The sequence below is a fragment of the Pan troglodytes genome, chromosome 3, assembly GCF_028858775.2.
Source record: "Pan troglodytes isolate AG18354 chromosome 3, NHGRI_mPanTro3-v2.0_pri, whole genome shotgun sequence".
In the NCBI taxonomy this organism is placed as follows: Eukaryota; Metazoa; Chordata; class Mammalia; order Primates; family Hominidae; genus Pan; species Pan troglodytes.
The window spans coordinates 9,347,876-9,367,640 of NC_072401.2; the positions used below are offsets into that span (position 1 = coordinate 9,347,876).

General features: G+C 44.9%; 1 long non-coding RNA gene across 1 annotated transcript; it reads left to right on the forward strand.

Annotated features, from left to right (window-relative positions):
* Nucleotides 1-1,058: 1,058 nt before the first annotated feature.
* Nucleotides 1,059-18,379, forward strand: LOC129143689 (uncharacterized). The gene is made up of 3 exons (XR_008547430.2): nt 1,059-1,243; nt 8,856-8,991; nt 18,012-18,379. It is a non-coding gene; the product is annotated as an uncharacterized LOC129143689 (long non-coding RNA).
* Nucleotides 18,380-19,765: the final 1,386 nt, after the last annotated feature.

The window sequence follows — 19,765 nt, forward strand, 5'->3', positions numbered from 1 at the left end:
TTCGAGGCCGAGAGAACTTTAAACTTTAGCCACTTCTTAGCCCCCAGCTAAATAAACAGACTTAATTCATCTCAAACTGTGACATTTTCTGTAACTCGCTCAAGTACAACACATCCAGCAGGCACGTAATCCACTCTAAAATGCTGTCCTGGGGTAGTGAAGATGATGTTGCTGGAAATATCCTTAAATGGCATGTGGATGAGTTCCCCCAGAGGCATACATGTTGAGCTAAATACTTTGCTGAGGAAGGGTACAAGTTGAAGGGGTTTTGAAATGCAGAGTGAGGTTCCTCAGAAGGCTGTTGCTACAGAAAGCCAGGAGAAGAAATTACATGGCCAGATAGAGTGGCATGACCATTGGATAAGGACTTTTTGTTTGTTTTTGAGATGGAGTTTTACTCTTGTTGCGCAGGCAGGAGTGCAATAGCACGATCTCAGCTCACCGCAACCTACGCCTCCCAGGTTCAAGCGATTCTCGTGCCTCAGCCTCCCTAGTAGCTGGGATTACAGGCATGTGCCACCCTGCCTGGCTAATTGTGTATTTTTTGTAGAGATGGGGTTTCTCCATGTTGGTCAGGCTGGTCTTGAACCCCCGACCTCAGGTGATCCGCCCGCCTTGGCCTCCCAAATTGCTGGGATTACAGGCGTGAGTCACCGTGCCCAGCCTGGATGAGGGTCTTTAGCAAAGATGGAAGTTTTGGTACCTTGCAGTTTAGTCTCTTCATTTATGTCCTCCTGAAATCTTCAGGGATAGCATTATTTTGTCAATACTTCTGGGGTCGTACTTAGGGGGACTTAAAGGAGATGTGGTGTGGCAGCCTTTGACTCAAGGGAGTATCATCCTAGCTCAAAGAGATCTGGGTACATGCCAGTTGAGCCAACTCTTCTGAGGATGTGATAGATCCTGGGAGGCCACTCTGATCCTGCCAACCTTGAGGCCAGACGAGTCTTTGAAAAACATGGTTTGGCTTAACACCAGCACTTAGTCTAACACACACCATGAATCTTGCTGAAGTGAAGCTATACACATACCTTTTCAAAAGATTTTTTTTCATTCCAGATCCTTCTTAGAAATTCCTAAGGCTCAATGCTGTGTGGAAGATTCTGAGAAAGAAAATAGTTTCTGATCTTTGGGATTCCCGAGATGGTCCAATCTGCAAAAAGTTCATTGCCATTTCCATCAAGGACACTGAGAACAAGAGTCTTATCTGGATTGGATCCTGGGAATTGAGAAGCTTCAGCAGGTGGGAAATGCACCCTCCACAGGCTCACACCCTTGTGGGCTGTTTCAGTTACCTATTGCACCTAAAATTAGAAACTTTAAACCACCACAAGCCATTATTGCTCATGACCCTGTGAGTTGCATGGGGACTTCCTGGCTGGTTTAACCTGGGCTCATTTGTGTGGCTACCTGCAGCTGGAGGGCCAGCTGGGAGGAACAGCCAGGACGGCCTCATGCATGTGCCTGGCAGTTGGTGCTGGTTGTCAGCCGGGGAAACTTGTTTTCCTCCATGTGGCCCCTTGTCCTCCAGAACCCCTCTCCAAATGTCACTTTAAGCAGGATAGCCAAGGTTTGCTTGGTGCCAGCATCCAAGAGGGCAAAAATATGGAAACTACGAGAGGGCTCTCAAGGCCTAAGACTATTTGCACCCCAAAAATCTGAGGTCTCAGTTAATTCAGAAAGTTTGTTTTGCCAAGGTTGAGGACGCCTGCCTGTGACACAGCCTCGGGAGGTCCTGACAACATGTGCTTAAGGTGGTAGGGACACACCTTGGTTTGATACATTTTAGAGAGACATGAGACATCAATCAATATGTGTAAGATGTACATTGGTTCAGTCTGGAAAGGCGGGACAACTCCAGGTGAAGGTGAAGGTGAGACAAGGGGAAGGGGCTTCCAGGTCATAGAAAGTTAAGAGACAAATGGTTGCATTCTTTTGAGTTCCTGATTAGCCTCTCCAAATGAGGCAATCAGATATAAATTTATCTCAGTGAGCAAAGGGGTAACTGAATAGAATGGGAGGCAGGTTTCCCCTAAGCAGTTCCCAGCTTGACTTTTCTCTTTAGCTCAATAACTTTTTTTTGGGAGGGGGGACAGAGTCTCGCTCTGTTGCGCAGGCTGGAGTGCAGTGGTACAATCTTGGCTCACTGCAACCTCCAACTCCAGGGTTCAAGCAATTTCCCTGCCTCAGCCTCCCAAGTAGCTGGGATTACAGGCGCATGCCACCATGCCTGGCTAATTTTCATATTTTTTAGTAGAGACGGGGTTTTGTCATGTTGGCCAGGCTGGCCTTGAACTCGTGACCCCAGGTGATCTGCCCGCCTCAGCTTCCCAAAGTGCTGGGATTACAGGCGTAAGCCACCGAGCCCAGCCTAGCTTAGTGATCTTGGGGCCCCAAGGTTTATTTTCCTTTCACGGCTAGAAGTTGGTCACCATCCCTTTGGCAGCATTCCACTGGCCAATGCAAGTGATAGGCAGCCCAGATTCATGTAGAGGAGTATAAACTCTACCTCTTAAAGGAAAGATTGGTTCAATTACACTGCACGAGCATTTGCAGAAAGTTTTACCCATCCTTGGAAACTATCACACACACACACACCTTTACATGCAACCCTCCCTTGAGGTGCATCTACTTCCAGGCAGAACCAAAACTTGACAGTACTCGACAGAAGAAAAGTAGTGTCCTAAATGCCAGTTCTCTTCTTACTCAACTTCAGCCTCATTATAAGCAGATTCTAACAGTTTATGTGTCTTGAGAAACATTTTAATTAATCTTTGGAATTTAAGAATTTGAATTCATAGCAGTAGCCTGTGCATAGGAAATACGCATATTGTAAGTTTTTCCTTTCTGATAAATCATGCTGGGGGAACCAGAATGTAATTTTTTTTTTTTTTTTTTTGAGGAGTCTCACTCTGTTGCCCAGGCTGGAGGGCAGTGGCATGATCTCAGCTCACTGCAACCTCCGCCTCCCTGGTTCAACAATTCTCCTGCCTCAGCCTCCTGAGTATCTGGGATTACAGGTGCACAAGACGGGGTTTCACCATGTTGGTCAGGTTGGTCTCGAACTCCTGACCTCTGATCTGCCCACCTAAGCCTCCCAAAGTGCTGGAATTATAGGCGTGAGCCATCGGCTCACGTATACTGTGACTGTATATTTAAAGTTTCTCTTTTTTTCAAATAATTAACAGGTTTAACAGAATGTATCTCCTGATCTATTCCTTTCACTGCAGACATCTATTGCCTTTTCAGACTAGCAGCCCTCCCCTCTATAGAGACTCACACTTCCTACTCCAGCCATGTGGCTCTCATGGGGGCTGACATGTTCTCAAATGACTCCACCGCTCTGGCCTCAGTTGATTGGTCCAGGGATGAGCATCTGGCCTAAATTGGCCAATCAGAATTCTTCCCTTGAATATTTTTCCAAACTGGAACTAGACCAAGTTAATCATTCTCTGTGATGACAGGAATTGTGTGTAGTGAGAAATACAGGAGCTTTTGTGGCCACGTTTCTCACCTTATGGAGAAAGGCTTGAGTAAGAAGAAATTAAGCCAGTATGCAGACAAAGCTAGAGACAGAGATAGAGAGAGAGATCTTGTGGTAAGCCCCTCGGTTTTTGTCATTTTAGTACATGCTTGCTACTGCATACGACCAAGACTTTCACCTGAGGGCTTTCTCAAAGTCAGGTATGGAGTATGTCAGAAAAGCCACAGAAGCCGGGCACAGTGGCTCACTCTTGTAATCCCAACACTGGGAGGCCGAGGCAGGTGGATCAGGAGGTCAGGAGTTCGAGACCAGCCTGACCAACACGACAAAACCCCGTCTCTACAAAAAATAAAATAATTAGCAAGGCATGGTGGCAGGCGCCTATAATCCCAGCTACTCAGGAAGCCAAGGCAAGAGAATCGTTTGAACCTGGGAGGCAGATGTTGCAGTGAGCCGAGATCATGCCATTGCAGTCCAGCCTGGGTGACAGAGCAAGACTATGTCTCAAAAAAAAAAAAAAAAAAGAAAAAGAAGAAAGCAAAGCCAGAGAGTTGATGCCCTGGGACCAGTCCTCAGCCAGTGACGGATGGGAGCCAGGCTATAAATGCTTCAATATATTTGCCCCCTGGATGCAACAACTTTGAAATGTATTCCACATCACCTCCCAGAGGTCCCCAGTGGGGTCAAATCCTAGTTGCCTGGAGTGGTAAGCTGCTCATTGAAGCCCCCTGTGTGGCCTCCTGCCTTTCCATGAATCAATTCCTCACTCCCCTATTGGTGTTCCCTGGAATCACCTCCCAAATAATCCACTTGCAATCCTGTCCCTCTTTCAGGATCTGCTTGGGGTTGGGGTTAGGGAGTGCAGAGAAAAACATGACCCCTTTTCCACTCCACACTAGTGAGATGAGTTTCTGTCACTGGCAACCAAGAGTTCTGACTATTACCTCCTTCTGAGATAATTCCTAAAATGTATTTGGGAATTTCCCCACCTCCACCCCACTGCATATGTCATCAATATGTAGATTTCTTAACAAAGTTTAATGGTATTCTTCGATCAACCTCAAGTTTCACAAAACACACTGCATTTTCATAAGGGCTCCCCATGACTGACAGATCAGTCGTTCAAAAGAAGGGAAGTGTCAGAGATGGCTCTCCTAGACTCACGTATTTTTCAGTAGAATCAGGGTCAGGGTGTTGTGGTCGGGAGATGCTTCTGGAGCTCTGGGACCCACAAGCCTGCGTGTCATGGTGGAGTATTAGGACAACTTGAAAACATAGTGGCAGGAGGAGGCTTCCTCTCTCCCCTGCAGTTCATCCTCCATCACACCCAATGTGCTAAATAGATATTGGTTAAATGAATAATGGGGCCGGGCAAGGTGGCTCACGCCTGTAATCCCAGCACTTTGGGAAGCTGAGGCAGGTGGATCACCTGAGGTCAGGAGTTCAAGACCAGCCTGACCATAGAGGCAGGAGAAGCACTTGAACCTGGGAGGCAGAGTTTACAGCACGCTGAGATGGCACCACTGCACTCCAGCCTGGGTGACAGAGCAAGACTCAAAAAAAAAAAAAAAAAAAGAAAAGAAAAATGGATTTATTCCTTCCAAACTGCAACTCACCAAAAGAAGACCAACACGCATCACAATGTTGTGGCCATAATCACCACAGTGACAATAATAAATATAATCAACTCTCGAGCCAGCCACCTCCACTAAACCTAGTGGATCACATCTAGTGTTTCACTTTGGGGATATTTTAGTGGTCATGGTAGATTGTCGCTTGACTGCTGGCTGTTTCTTCCATGTTTCAGGAATATAGAGATGTGTACAGATGCCCCTAAAATTAATTAGTATGCAGTTCTCAAAGAGCCAAACTGTACCCCAAAAGCTACTGGAATGAAAAAAAAAAGTTTTAATTCTCAAAGAGACAAACTAGGTAGTAGAAGCATTTATGTTCCCTTGGAGAATCTTCCCATCAAGGACTCAAAGTTGTCTCCAGACCAGGGAATGCCTGGGGCCTTGGACTTTCCCAATTCTGGTATCACCTCCCATTCTCCTTTAGGTCCAGTTTTCTCAGAGGGGCATGCATTGTTCATTGCCACCAAGGGTATCCAAGGACAGAAACTGAAGATAATAGTGCCTTATTGTCTTCAGTCATCTTTCTCTCCCACATGCTGGAAGGAGAGCCAAGCCCAACTTATCCAATTACAAAATAGCAACATTGGCATCATGAGATCAGCTAACACAACTTTCAGAGGCAATCTATCTTCCTACCAAAAGTAACCAACATCTGTGGAGCACTTACCATGACTAAGGGTCAACATAAGTGGTTTGCATGCTGCATGCATCAGGATGGACTAGGTTATGCTGCAGTAACAAATTAACCCCAGAGTCTCAGAAGCTTAGCAACCAAGGTTGATTTCTTACATTCCATGTCCACAATGGGTTGGCTGGGTATGGTGTGCTCCATATGGCCACTCAAAGACCTAGAATGATGGAAATTCTACCATCTTAATGCAAGGATTCTCCCATAGTTACTGCACCAGGAGATGAGAGAATGAGATAGTTATTCCCAAGCCCTCAAAACCTGTAGACTAGAGGTGATGTCAGTGACTTCCACTTATAGAGCATTGGACCCTGGCATGGATCCATCTAACTACAGGGGGTCTGGGGAATACGGGGAGCAGATGGAAATCCCATGAGCAGTAACCATTCCTGCCAGCATGTATTATTTCATCTGAGCCTCACAACCCTATGGAATATAGAACAGAGGCTTGGAGAGTTATGGGACCTGCCCCAAGGCATCATAGATAATGAGTTGCAGAGCTGAGATATGACCCTCGGCCTGGCAGGATTCAAACCACTATGCTACATACTCATCACAAAATTCTATGAAATTCCTCATACAGCAAAACACCACACCAAGTAAAAAGAAAGCCAAGTTGTGCAAATACAATATAGAACTCACCTGACACTTCACCTCCTCACCCACCCCACCCCCACCTAAAGAATCAACCTACGCAAATAACTGGAATGAAATTCTCAGGCAATTTCAGCAGGGGAAATGGGGTTATCTCATCTGGGTCTCACATCCGACCTCGTCAAGACAAGACATTCCCTAAACTTCACCTGAACACCTGGACACACCGTCATGTCTTGCCGCTTCTTGTTACTGAAAATCCAGTGATGATGTCTTTATACAATTTATAGGTCTTTCTATAAGTGCCAAGATAAATGTCATCTCTGTACCTGCATATCATTCAGAGGTAGGCAAGCTTCTATGTAAAGTGTTAGATAGTAAATATTATAAACTTTGCAGGACTCATCTGATCTCCATCCTATATATTTTTTGTTTTTGTTTTACAATTTTTTTTTTCTTTTTAGATAGGGTCTAAAAAGAAAATAAAACTTATCCATGTTTTGATATGGATGAACGTTAAAAACATGCTGAGTGAAAGAAGCAGACATGAAAGGTCATATATTGTAGAATTCCATTTATATGCAATGTTCAGACTAAGCCAATCGACAGAGATAGAAAGTAGATGAGAGGTTTCCAAGGGCTGCAGGAGGGGGTATGCAGAGTGACTGCTGAATGGATATGAGGCTTCCAATTGAGGTGTTGAAAAAGCCCTGAAACTAGGTAGTGGTGATAATTGCACAACATGATAAATGTACAAAATGTCACTGAATTGTACACTTTCAGATACACAAAATGGTAAATGTTGCATATATTATACCACAATTTTATTCATTTATTTTAGAGATAGAGTCTCACTCCATCACCCAGGCTGCAGTGCAATGGCACAATCATATCTCACTGCTGCCTTTTCCGCCTGGGCTCAAGCAATCCTCCCACCTAGTCTTCCAAGTAGCTGGGACTACAGGTGAACCCTACCACACCCAGCTTTTTAAATTTTTTTACAGAGTTGCATTCTCACTATATTGCCCAGACTGGCCCAAACTCCTGGATTCAAGTGATTCTCTCATCTCAGCCTCCCAAAGTGCTGGGATAATAGGTGTAAGCCACCAGGCCAGGCAATTTTTAATTCTTATGCAGAATTTTCAACTAATTCCTAGGATTAAAAAAATGTTGAGCAACATGGGGATTAGAGGAAAAAATAATTTTAAACAAGAGAAAAAATTAAATGAGATGATGTATATGTGTACAGTGCCTGGCCTCATGATCACTGAGTCCACTGCAGGTTTTTATTTTTTTTTCCATACAGGGTCTCACTCTGTCACCCAGGCTGAGTACAGTGGCATAATCATGGCTTACTGCAGCCTCAACCTCCTGGGCACAAGTGATCCTCCCACCTCAGCCTCTCAAGTAGCTGGGACTACAGATGCACACAAAAACACCTAGCTATTTTTGTTGTTGTTGTATTTTTTGGTAGTGGCAGGGTCTCACCATGTTGCCTAGGCTGGCATCTTGAACTCCTGGGCACAAGCGATCCTCCCACCTCAGCTTCCCAAAGTGCTGGAATTACAGGTGTGAGCCACCATGCCCATCCTGTTGTAGCTATTTCAATAGTGCTGGTGAACAATAATTTGCTCTCCCTCTGAAAACAGGACATACTAAGCTAAGGAAAGCACCAATCTAGTTTGTTCTCCCCAGATCTTCAAAATGTTGGAATTAGTATAAGAGTCCAAAATATTTCATGTGGTTTGATTTTTTTTTTTTTTTTTTTTTTGAGATGCAGTCTCATTCCATCGTCCAGGTTGGAATGCAGTGGCGCAATCTCGGCTCACTGCAACCTCCACCTCCCGGGTTCAAGCAATTCTCCTGCCTCAGCCTCCCGAGTAGCTGGGATTACAGACATGTACCGCCACACCTGGCTAATTTTTGCATTTTTAGTAGAGATGGGGTTTCTCCATGTTGGCCAGGCTGGTCTTGAACTCCTGACCTCTAATGATCTACCCACCTTGGCCTCCCAAAGTGCTGGAATTACAGGTGTAAGCCACCATGCCCGGCCAGTTTGATTTTTTATTGTGGTAAAATACATACAAAATCTATTATTTTAGCCATTTTCAAAGGAAAAATTCAGTGGTGTTAAATGCATCCACCACATTGTACAGCCATGTCCCCCATCCATCTCCAGAACGCTTTCACACTGTCCTGCAAATATGCAGCACCTTGCTACACTCCAGTTTGTTTGTTCCACAACAGAGCTGGGCTGAATTATTAATGTGGACTTTGTTCAACAACGAACTAAAGAGGGAGAAGTCCATGAACTCTGTGAGGAGTGCATGACAGGTGCTTGTGGGATGACATGGCTCGGTCCCCTCCAGCTGCTGCTGCCACCGCCTGTCCTGCTGGGCGGCCACCCGCTCCCAGGGAAGAAGAGCACTCACAACTGCTGCTGATCTCCTTCCAGGGCTTCCGCTGGGACTAGGATCAGGATGTGGACACCCCCAACGTGGACCGTCTGGCCGGGGAGGGCGTCAAGGCCAAGTACCTCATGCCGCCCCTTGTCACAATGACCTCCCCGTCCCACTTCACTGCCATCCCAGGTAAGCGTCACTCTGCCCATTTCACCCGATGCCCATCAAAGCCCCAGCGTCCGTCATTCCCTGTGATAAGAAGCAGAGCTCGGTCAGCTCTAGGGAGGCTGAGGTGGCTCTGGGGTCTCACTCTGTTGCCCAGGCTGTAGCTCAGTGGCATAATCACAGCTCAGTGGAACCTCAAACTCCTGGTCTCAAGCAGCCCTCCCTAGCTCAGGCTCCCCAGTAGCTGGGGATACAGACAAGCCACCATGCCTAATTTTCTCATTTTCTTAGAAATTGGGGCAGGGGGTGTCTCACTATGTTGCTTGGGCTGGTTTTGAACTGCTGGCCTCAAGTGATCATCCCACCTCAGCCTCCCAAAGTGCTGAGATTGGAGACATGAACTACCGTGACTGGCCTGATCTTTTTTAAAAAAGTAAATAAGGCCGAGCATGGTGACTCATCCCTGTAATCCCAGCACTTTTGGTGGCTGAGGCAGGTAGATCACCTGAGGTCAGGAGTTCAAGACCAGCTTGGCCAACATGGTGAAACTTCGTCTATCCTAAAAATTAAGCTGGGTGTGGTGGCAGATGCCTATAACGACAGCTACTCGGGAGTCTGATAGAGGAGAATCACTTGAACCCAGGAGGTGGAAGCTGAAGTGAGCCGAGATCTTGCCATTGCACTCCAGTTTGGGCAACAGAGCAAGATTTTGTCTCAAAAAAAAAAAAATAAAAGTAATAAAAATAAAAAGGTAAATAACTAAAATCACTTTTAAATAATTGTATAAAAATAATAAAACAGAGCTCAGTTAGATGAGGTGACTCATACCCTCCAATGGCGTCCTGGTTCTCTTACATAAGAATTCAAATGTCTTTCTGTGGCCCAAAAGATCCCAGACAGCCTGGCCCCTGGCCCATCTTCTGCCAGCCTCTCTCATCTCTCTCCCTCTCCTTCACTTTCTTCCGGATCACAAAGGCCTTTTGCCTGTGCCTTCTGCCCTGCTCCATCCAGCCCCAGGGCCTTGCCCTGTGCTAGTCCAGTCCCTCTAGCTCACCAGGAGCATGCAGTCCAGTCGGGGAGACAGACACCAGACACCCAAACAGGCACATACATCCCGTGACAACTCAGGAGGCATCAAGGAGGAAAACGAGTTTTCCAGGCACAGACTACAGGGGTAAACTGGCTTCAAACTAGAGAGGGAGAAAGGGGGTCTCTGAGCATGGGGCAGTTGAGCTGAAAGAGATCTCAGGGGATCAGAGCAAGGAAAAGTGTTCCAGGCAGAGGGAAGAGCATGTGTGAGGTCTCTGAGACAAAGACCTGGTCATTTCAGAATCCCAGTGGCCACTAAAATAGAGGAATTCCAACCTAAAAAGGAGGAAGAGGAGGCTGCTGGAAAGCAAAGGACTCTGTGTAAGAATCATAATAGCGGGGGTGGAGCCAAGATGGCCGAATAGGAACAGCTCCAGTCTACAACTCCTGGCATGAGCGACGCAGAAGACAGGTGATTTCTGCATTTCCAACTGAGGTACTGGGTTCATCTCACTGGGGAATGTCAGAAAGTGGTGCAGGACACTTGGTGCAGAGCTCCGAGCATGAGCCCAAGCAGGGCGAGGCATTGCCTCACCGGGGAAGTGCAAGGGGTCAGAGAATTCCCTTCCCTAGTCAAAGAAATGGGTGACAGATGGCACCTGGAAAATCGGGTCACTCCCACCCTAATACTGCACTTTTCCAATGGTCTTAGCAAACGGCATACTAGGAGATTATATCCCACACCTGGCTCGGAGGGTCCTAAACCCATGGAGCCTCACTCATTGCTAGCACAGCAGTCTGAGATCAAACTGCAAGGTGGCAGCAAGGCTGAGGGAGGGGTGCCCACAATTGCCTAGGCTTCAGTAGGTAAACAAAGCAGCTGGGAAGCTCCAACTAGGTGGAGCCCACCACAGCTCAAGGAGACCTGCCTGCCTCTGTAGACTCCACCTCTGGGGGCAGGGCATTGGCAAACAAAAGGCAGCAGAATCCTCTGCAGACTTAAATATCCCTGTCTGACAGCTTTGAAGAGAGTAGTGGTTCTCCCAGCACACAGCTGGAGATCTGAGAATGGACAGACTGCCTCCTCAAGTGGGTCCCTGACCCCCGAGTTGCCTAACTGGAGGCACCCCCCCGTAGGGGCAGACTGACACCTCACAAGGCCGGGTACTCCTCTGAGACAAAACTTCCAGAGGAACAATCAAGCAGCAACATTTGCTGCTCACCAATATCCGCTGTTCTGCAGCCTCCACTGCTGACACCCAGGCAAACTCCAACAGACCTGCAGCTGAGGGTCCTGATTCTTAGAAGGAAAACTAACAAACAGAAAAAACATCCACATTAAAACCCCATCTGTACGTCACCATCATCAAAGACCAAAGATAGATAAAACCACAAAGATGGGGAAAAAACAGCAGAAAAACTAGAAACTCTAAAAATCAGAGTGCCTCTCCTCCTACAAAGGAATGCAGCCCCTCACCAGCAATGGAACAAAGCTGGACAGAGAATGACTTTGATGAGTTGAGAGAAGAAGGCTTCAGATGATTAAATTACTCTGAGCTAAAGGAGGAAGTTCGAACCCATGGCAAAGAAGTTAAAAAACTTGAAAAAAATTAGACGAATGGCTAACTAGAATAAGCAATGCAGAGAAGTCCTTAAAGGACCTGATGGAGCTGAAAACCAAGGCACGAGAACTACGTGACAAATACACAAGCCTCAGTAGCTGATTCGATCAACTGGAAGAAAGGGTATCAGTGATGGAAGATGAAACGAATGAAATGAAGCAAGAAGAGAAGTTTAGAGAAAAAAGAATAAAAAGAAATGAACAAAGCCTCCAAGAAATATGGGACCATGTGAAAAGACCAAATCTACATCTGATTGGTGTACCTGAAAGTGACAGTGAGAATGGAACCAAGTTGGAAAACACTCTGCAGGATATTATGCAGGAGAACTTCCCCAATCTAGCAAGGCAGGCCAACATTCAAATTCAGGAAATACAGAGAACACCACAAAGATACTCCTCAAGAAGAGCAACTCCAAGACACATAATTGTCAGATTCACCAAAGTTAAAACGAAGGAAAAAATGTTAAGGGCAGCCAGAGAGAAAGGTCAGGTTACCCACAAAGGGAAGCCCATCAGACTAACAACTGATCTCTCGGCAGAAACTCTACAAGCCAGAAGAGAGTGGGGGCCAATATTCAACATTCTTAAAGAAAAAAATTTTCAACTCAGAATTTCAAATCCAGCCAAACTAAGCTTCATAAGTGAAGGAGAAATAAAATACTTTACAGACAAGCAAATGCTGAGAGATTTTGTCACCACCAGTCCTGCCCTACAAAAGCTCCTGAAGGAAGCACTAAACATTGAAAGGAACAATCAGTACCAGCCACTGCAAAAACATGCCAAATTGTAAAGACCATCAAGGCTAGGAAGAAACTGCATCAACTAATGAGCAAAATCACCAGCTAACATCAAAATGACAGGATCAAATTCACACATAACTATATGAACCTTAAATGTCAATGAGCTAAATTCTCCGATTAAAAGACAGACTGGCAAATTGGATAAAGAGTCAAGACCCATCAGTGTGCTGTATTCAGGAAACCCATCTCATGTGCAGAGACACACATAGTCTCAAAATAAATGGATGGAGGAAGATCTACCAAGCAAATGGAAAACAAAAAAAAAAGGCAGGGGTTGCAATCCTAGTCTCTGATAAAACAGACTTTAAACCAACAAAGATCAAAAGAGACAAAGAAGGCCATTACATAATGGTAAAGGGATCAATCCAACAAGAAGAGCTAACTATCCTAAATATATATGCACCCAATACAGGAGCACCCAGATTCAAAAAGCAAGTCCTTAGAGACCTACAAAGAGACTTAGACTCCCACACAATAATAATGGGAGACTTTAACACCCCACTGTCAACATTAGACGAATCAACGAGACAGAAAGTTAACAAGGATATTTAGGAATTGAACTCAGCTCTGCACCAAGCGGGACTAATAGACATCTAAAGAACTCTCCACCCCAAATCAACAGAATATACATTCTTCTCAGCACCACACCACACTTATTCCAAAATTGACCACATATTTGGAAGTGAAGCACTCTTCAGCAAATGTAAAACAACAGAAATTATAACAAACTGTCTCTCAGACCACAGTGCAATCAAACTAGAACTCAGGATTAAGAAACTCACTCAAAACTACTCAACTACATGAAAACTGAACAACCTGCTCCTGAATGACTACTGGGTACATAATGAAATGAAGGCAGAAATAAAAGTTTTCTTTGAAACCAACGAGAACAAAGACACAACATACCGGAATCTCTTGGAGAGATTCAAAGCAGTGTGTAGAGGGAAATTTATAGCACTAAATGCCCACAAGAGAAAACAGGAAAGATTTAAAATTGACACTCTAACATCACAATTAAAAGAACTAGAGAAGCAAAGAGCAAACACATTCAAAAGCTAGCAGAAGGCAAGAAATAACTAAGATCAGAACAGAACTGAAGGAAATAGAGACACAAAAATCCCTTCAAAAAATCCATGAATCCGGGAGCTGGTTTTTTGAAAAGATCAACAAAATTGATAGACCACTAGCAAGACTAATAAAGAAGAAAAGAGAGAATCAAATAGACACAATAAAAATTGATAAAGGGGATATCACCACCAATCCCAGAAAAATACAAACTACCGTCAGAGAATAGTATAAACACCTCTATGCAAATAAACTAGAAAATCTAGAAGAAATGGATAAATTCCTCGACATGTACACCCTCCCAAGGCTAAACCAGGAAGAAGTTGAATCTCTGAATAGACCAATAACAGGCTCTGAAATTGAGGCAATAATTAATAGCTTACCAACCAAAAAAGTCCAGGACCAGACGGATTCACAGCCGAATTCCACCAGAGATACAAGGAGGAGCTGGTACCATTCCTTCTGAAACTATTCCAAACAATAGAAAAAGAGGGAATCCTACCTAACTCATTTTATGAGGCCAGCATCATCTTGATACCAAAGCCTGGCGGAGACACAACCAAAAAAGAGAATTTTAGACCAATATCCCTGATGAACATTGGTGCAAAAATCCTCTATAAAATACTGGCAAACCTAATCCAGCAGCACATCAAAAACTTATACAGCATGATCAAGTGGGCTTCCTCCCTGGGATGCAAGATTGGTTCAACATATTCAGATCAGTAAACATAATCCAGCATATAAACCGAACCAATCACAAAAAGCATATGATTATCTCATTAGATACAGAAAAGGCCTGTGATAAAATTCAACAACCTTCATGCTAAAAACTCTCAATAAATTAAGTATTGATGGGACGTATCTCAAAATAATAAGAGCTATCTATGACAAACCCACAGCCAATATCATACTGAATGGGCAAAAACTGGAAGCATTCCCTTTGAAAACTGGCACAAGACAAGGATGCCCTCTCTCACCACTCCTATTCAACATAGTGTTGGAAGTTCTGGCCAGGGCAATTAGGCAGGAGAAGGAAATAAAGGGTATTCAATTAGGAAAAGAGGAAGTCAAATTGTTCCTGTTTGCAGACGACATGATTGTATATCTAGAAAACCCCATTGTCTCAGCCCAAAATCTCCTTAAGCTGATAAGCAAGTTCAGCAAAGTCTCAGGATACAAAATCAATGTACAAAAATCACAAGCATTCTTATACACCAATAACAGACAAACAGAGAGCCAAATCATGAGTGAACTCCCATTCACAATTGCTTCAAAGAGAATAAAATACTTAGGAATCCAACTTACAAGGGACGTGAAGGACTTCTTCAAGGAGAACTACAAACCACCTCTCAATGAAATAAAAAAGGATACAGACAAATGGAAGAACATTCCATGCTCATGGTTAGGAAGAATCAATATCCTCATAATGGCCATACTGCCCAAGGTAATTTATAGATTTGGTGCCATCCCCATCAAGCTACCAATGACTTTCTTCACAGAACTGGAAAAAACTAATTGAAAGTTCATATGGAACAAAAAAGAGCCCACATTGCCAAGTCAATCCTAAGCCAAAAGAACAAAGCTAGAGGCATCACACTACCTGACTTCAAACTATACTGCAAGGCCACAGTAACCAGAACAGCATGGTACTGGTACCAAAACAGAGATATAGATCAATGGAACAGAATAGAGCCCTCAGAAATAAGGCCGCATATCTACAACTATCTGATCTTTGACTAACCTGAGAAAAACAAGCAATGGGGAAAGGATTCCCTATTTAATACATGGTGCTGGGAAAACTGGTTAGCTATATGGAGAAAGCTGAAACTGGATCTCTTCCTTACACCTTATACAAAAATTAATTCAAGATGGATTAAAGACTTAAATGTTATACCTAAAACCATAAAAACCCTAGAAGAAAACCTCAGCAATACCATTCAGGACATAGGCATGTGCAAGGATTTCATGTCTAAAACACAAAAAACAATGGCAAGAAAAGCCAAAATCAACAAATGGGATCTAATCAAGAGCTTCTGCACAGCAAAAGAAACTACCATCAGAGTGAACAGGCAACCTACAGAATGGGAGAAAATTTTTGCAATCTACTCATCTGACAAAGGGCTAATATCAAGAATCTACAATGAGCTCCAATAAATTTACAAGAAAAAAGCAAACAATCCCATCAAAAAGTGGGCAAAGGATATGAACAGACACTTCTCAAAAGAAGACATTTATGCAGCCAAAAGACACGTGAAAAAAATGCTCATCATCCCTGGCCAGAGAAATGCAAGTCAAAACAACAATGAGATACCATCTCACACCAGTTAGAATGGCAATCATTAACACGTCAGGAAACAACAGGTGCTGGAGAGGATGTGGAGAAATAGGAACACTTTTACACTGTTGGTGGGACTGTAAACTAGTTCAACCATTGTGGAATTCAGTGTGGCAATTCCTCAGGGATCTAGAACTAGAAATACCATTTGACCCAGCCATCCCATTACTGGGTATATACCCAAAGGATTATAAATCATGCTGCTACAAAGACACATGCACACGTATGTTTATAATGGCACTATTCACAATAGCAAAAGCTTGGAACCAAGCCAAATGTCCAACAACGATAGACTGGATTAAGAAAATGTGGCACATATACACCATGGAATACTATGCAGCCATAAAAAATGATGAGTTTACGTCCTTTGTAGGGACATGGATGAAGCTGGAAACCATCATTCTCAGCAAACTATTGCAAGGACAAAAAACCAAACACCGCATGTTCTCACTCATAGGTAGGAATTAAACAATGAGAACACATGGACACAGGAAGGGGAACATCTCACACTGGGGCCTGTTGTGGGGTCGGGAGAATGGGGAGGGATAGCATTAAGAGATATACCTAATGTTAAATGATGAGTTAATAGGTACAGCTCACAAACATGGCACATGTATACATATGTAACAAACCTGCACGTTGTGCACATGTACCCTAAAACTTAAAGTATAATAAAAAATAAAAAATAAAAACTTTGGCTGTTGACTCCAAATATCCTGCTTCATCATCTCTCCACTCCAGAAACTTTTCACATTCTTACAAACGGTGTTCATTTCTCCTCTAAGTATTTGCTCGCCAGCCCCACCTGCAAAAGGGTGGAAGTAGGGCCTCTGCCTGGGATGTTAACTCTCAAATGTAAGGCAAGACATGTCTCTCCACCAATATCCCCAGGACTGAAGGACTGTGCAAGTCTGCATATTGATCAGGCTTCTCCCTCCCTTATCTGAAGGGACTTACTTCCTTCAAGACACTTTTCCTCTTCCCACCTAGCTCCATGCCCCCATCCAGTCATCTTCCAGCCCATCTCTCCCCACCTGCATGCCACACAAGAGGGGCGTGACCACAGCACCTGGAAGTTCCTTAAAGTTGAATGGTGTGTCAGGCCGGGTGCTGTGGCTCATGTCAGTAACCCCGGCACTTTTGGAGGCTGAGGCAGGCAGGTCAATTGTGGTCAGGAGTTCGAGACCAGCCTGGCCAAAATGGTGAAACTCCATCTCTACTAACAATGTAAAAATTAGCTGGGTGTGGTTGTGCTTGCCTGTAGTCCCAGCTACTTGGGGGGCTGAGGCAAGGGAATCACTTGAACCTGGGAGGCAGAGGTTACAGTGAGCCGAGATTGTGCCATTGCACTCCAGCCTGGGCAATAGAGTGAGACTCTGTCTCAAAAAAAAAAAAAAAAAGAAAAAAGAAAAAGAAAAAAGAAATCGAATGGTGTGATTAGCTTATGATTTTTTAAACATGGAATGATGTATTCATTTTCTAAGCTGCATAACAAATCAACACAAATTTAGCAGCTTAAAACACCCATCTATTACCTCTCCTTTCCTGTGGGTCAGGAGTCTGGGGGTGCAGCTTTAGCTGGGTGCTCTGCTCAGGTCCTTACAAGGTTGTGATCAAGGTGTCGGCTGGAATTAGTGTCTCATATGAGGCTTGGGGTCTTCTCCCAACCTCACATGGTTGTTGGCAGAATTTATTTCCATGCAACTGTGGAACTCATGTGGCTGGCTTCTTCAAAACCAGCCGGGCATGGTGGCTCACGCCTGTAATCCCAGCACTTTCGGAGGCCGAGGCAGGTGGATCACCTGATGTCAGGAGTTCGAGACCAGCCTGGCCAATATGGTGAAACCCCGTCTCTACATAACTTAGCCAGACATGATGGCCCACACCTGTAATCCCAGCTACTTGGGAGGCTGAGGCAGGAGAATCACTTGAACCCAGGAGGCAGAGGTTGCAGTAAGCCGAGATCGTGCCACTGCACTCCAGCCTGGGCAACAGAGTGAGACTCCATGCCAAAAACAAACAAACAAACAAAAACCAAAAACCAGGAGGAAGGAGTCTCTCTCCTCCAGGCCTTCACTGAAGATCTCACCTGAAGATGTGAGGCCCACCCTGAATAATCTCTCTTTTGATTAACTCAAAGTGAATGGATTAGGGGCTTAGTTACATCTGCAAAATCCCTTCATCTTTTTCATAGGTATAGACTAGAAGCAAGCCACGGGTCCTGCCTACACTCCAGGGGAGAGGAGATTACACCTGGCATTTATCCAGGGCAAGAACCTAAGGGGTCATCTCAGAATTCTGCCTTCCAAATAGATCCTCGGTGGAGCTTACATGCCTGGGCGAGCACCAGCCTTTGTTTAAAGGCAACAGAGAATGGTGTCCTGGCTCAGACCTCCAGCAAGCCTCCACAATGATGGTCCAGTATCTGAAGCCAGGGCCAAGGCAGCAGGAGCTTCGGGTGCACATGGGGGCTTCCCCCACTTTGAAGTGAGTCATCACATCCGTATTAGACCCTCGTTGTTGCTTAGGCAAAAATGATGATTTAGAAGAAGATGGAGAGAAGAGGAGAGTTAATTTAAAAGTACTTATATTCGGCCGGGCGTGGTGGCTCACGCCTGTAATCCCAGCACTTTGGGAGGCTGAGGCAGGCGGATCATGAGGTCAGGAGATGGAGACCATCCTGGCTAACACGGTGAAATCTTGTCTCTATTAAAAATGCAAAAAATTAGCTGGACGTGGTGGCGGGCGCCTGTAGTCCCAGCTACTCAGGAGGCTGAGGCAGGAGAATGGTGTGAACCCAGGAGGCAGAGCCTGCATTGAGCTGAGATCTCGCCACTGCACTCCAGCCTGGGCAACAGAGCGAGACTCCATCTCAAAAAAAGAAAAAAAAGAGAAAGTACTTATATTCATTCCCTAGGGCTGCCACAACCAAGTACCAAAAGCTGGGTGACTTGAAACCACAGAAATTGATTGTCTTGTGGCTCTGGTGGCCAGCAGTCTGAAATGGAGGTGCCAGCAGGGCCATGCTCCCTCCTGCACTTGTCGGGGAGTCCTGCCTTGCCTCGTCCTAGCTTCCTGTGGTCTCCTGGCAGTCTTCAGTGTTTCTTGGTTTGCATACGCATCAGTCCAATCTTCCGTCCAATCCATGGCCTTCTTCCCTGTGTCTCTGTGACTCGGCGTGTCCTCTCATCTTTTATAAGGACACCAGTCATTGACTTAGGCCCTCCCTACTCCAGGATGACTTCATCCTAATCAATAGCATCTGCAATAACCCTATTTCTTTTTCTTTCTTTCTTTCTTTCTTTCTTTCTTTCTTTCTTTCTTTCTTTTTCTTTCTTTATTTTTCTTTCTTCCTTTCTTTCTCTCTCTCTCTCTCCCTCCCTCTCTCTCCCTCTCTCTCTCCCTCTCTCTCTCTCTCCCCCTCTCTCTCTCTCTCTCTCTCTCACTCTCTCTCTCTCCCTCCCTCTCTCTCCCTCTCTCTCTCCCTCTCTCTCTCTCTCCCCCTCTCTCTCTCTCTCTCTCTCTCTCTCTCTCTCTCTCTCTCTCTCCTTCTTTCTTTTGAGATGGAGTTTCACTCTTGTTGCCCAGGCTGGAGTGCAATAGCGCAATCTCAGCTCAATGCAACCTCCGTCTCCTGAGTTCAAGCAATTCTCCTGCCTCAGCCTCCCGAGTAGCTGGGATTACAGGTATGCGCCACCACACCCAGGTAATTTTGAATTTTTAGTAGAGAAGGGGTTTCTCCATGTTGGTCAGGCTGGTCTCAAACTCCTGACCTCAGGTGATCCGCCCGCCTTGGCCTCCCAAAGTGCTGGGATTACAGGCGTGAGCCACCATGCCTGGCCCGCAATAACTCTATTTCTAAATAAGGTCACATTCTGAGCTACTAGAATTTAGGATTTCAACATGTTTTGAGGAGTACTCAATTTAAACCATAAGAATACTATGTGG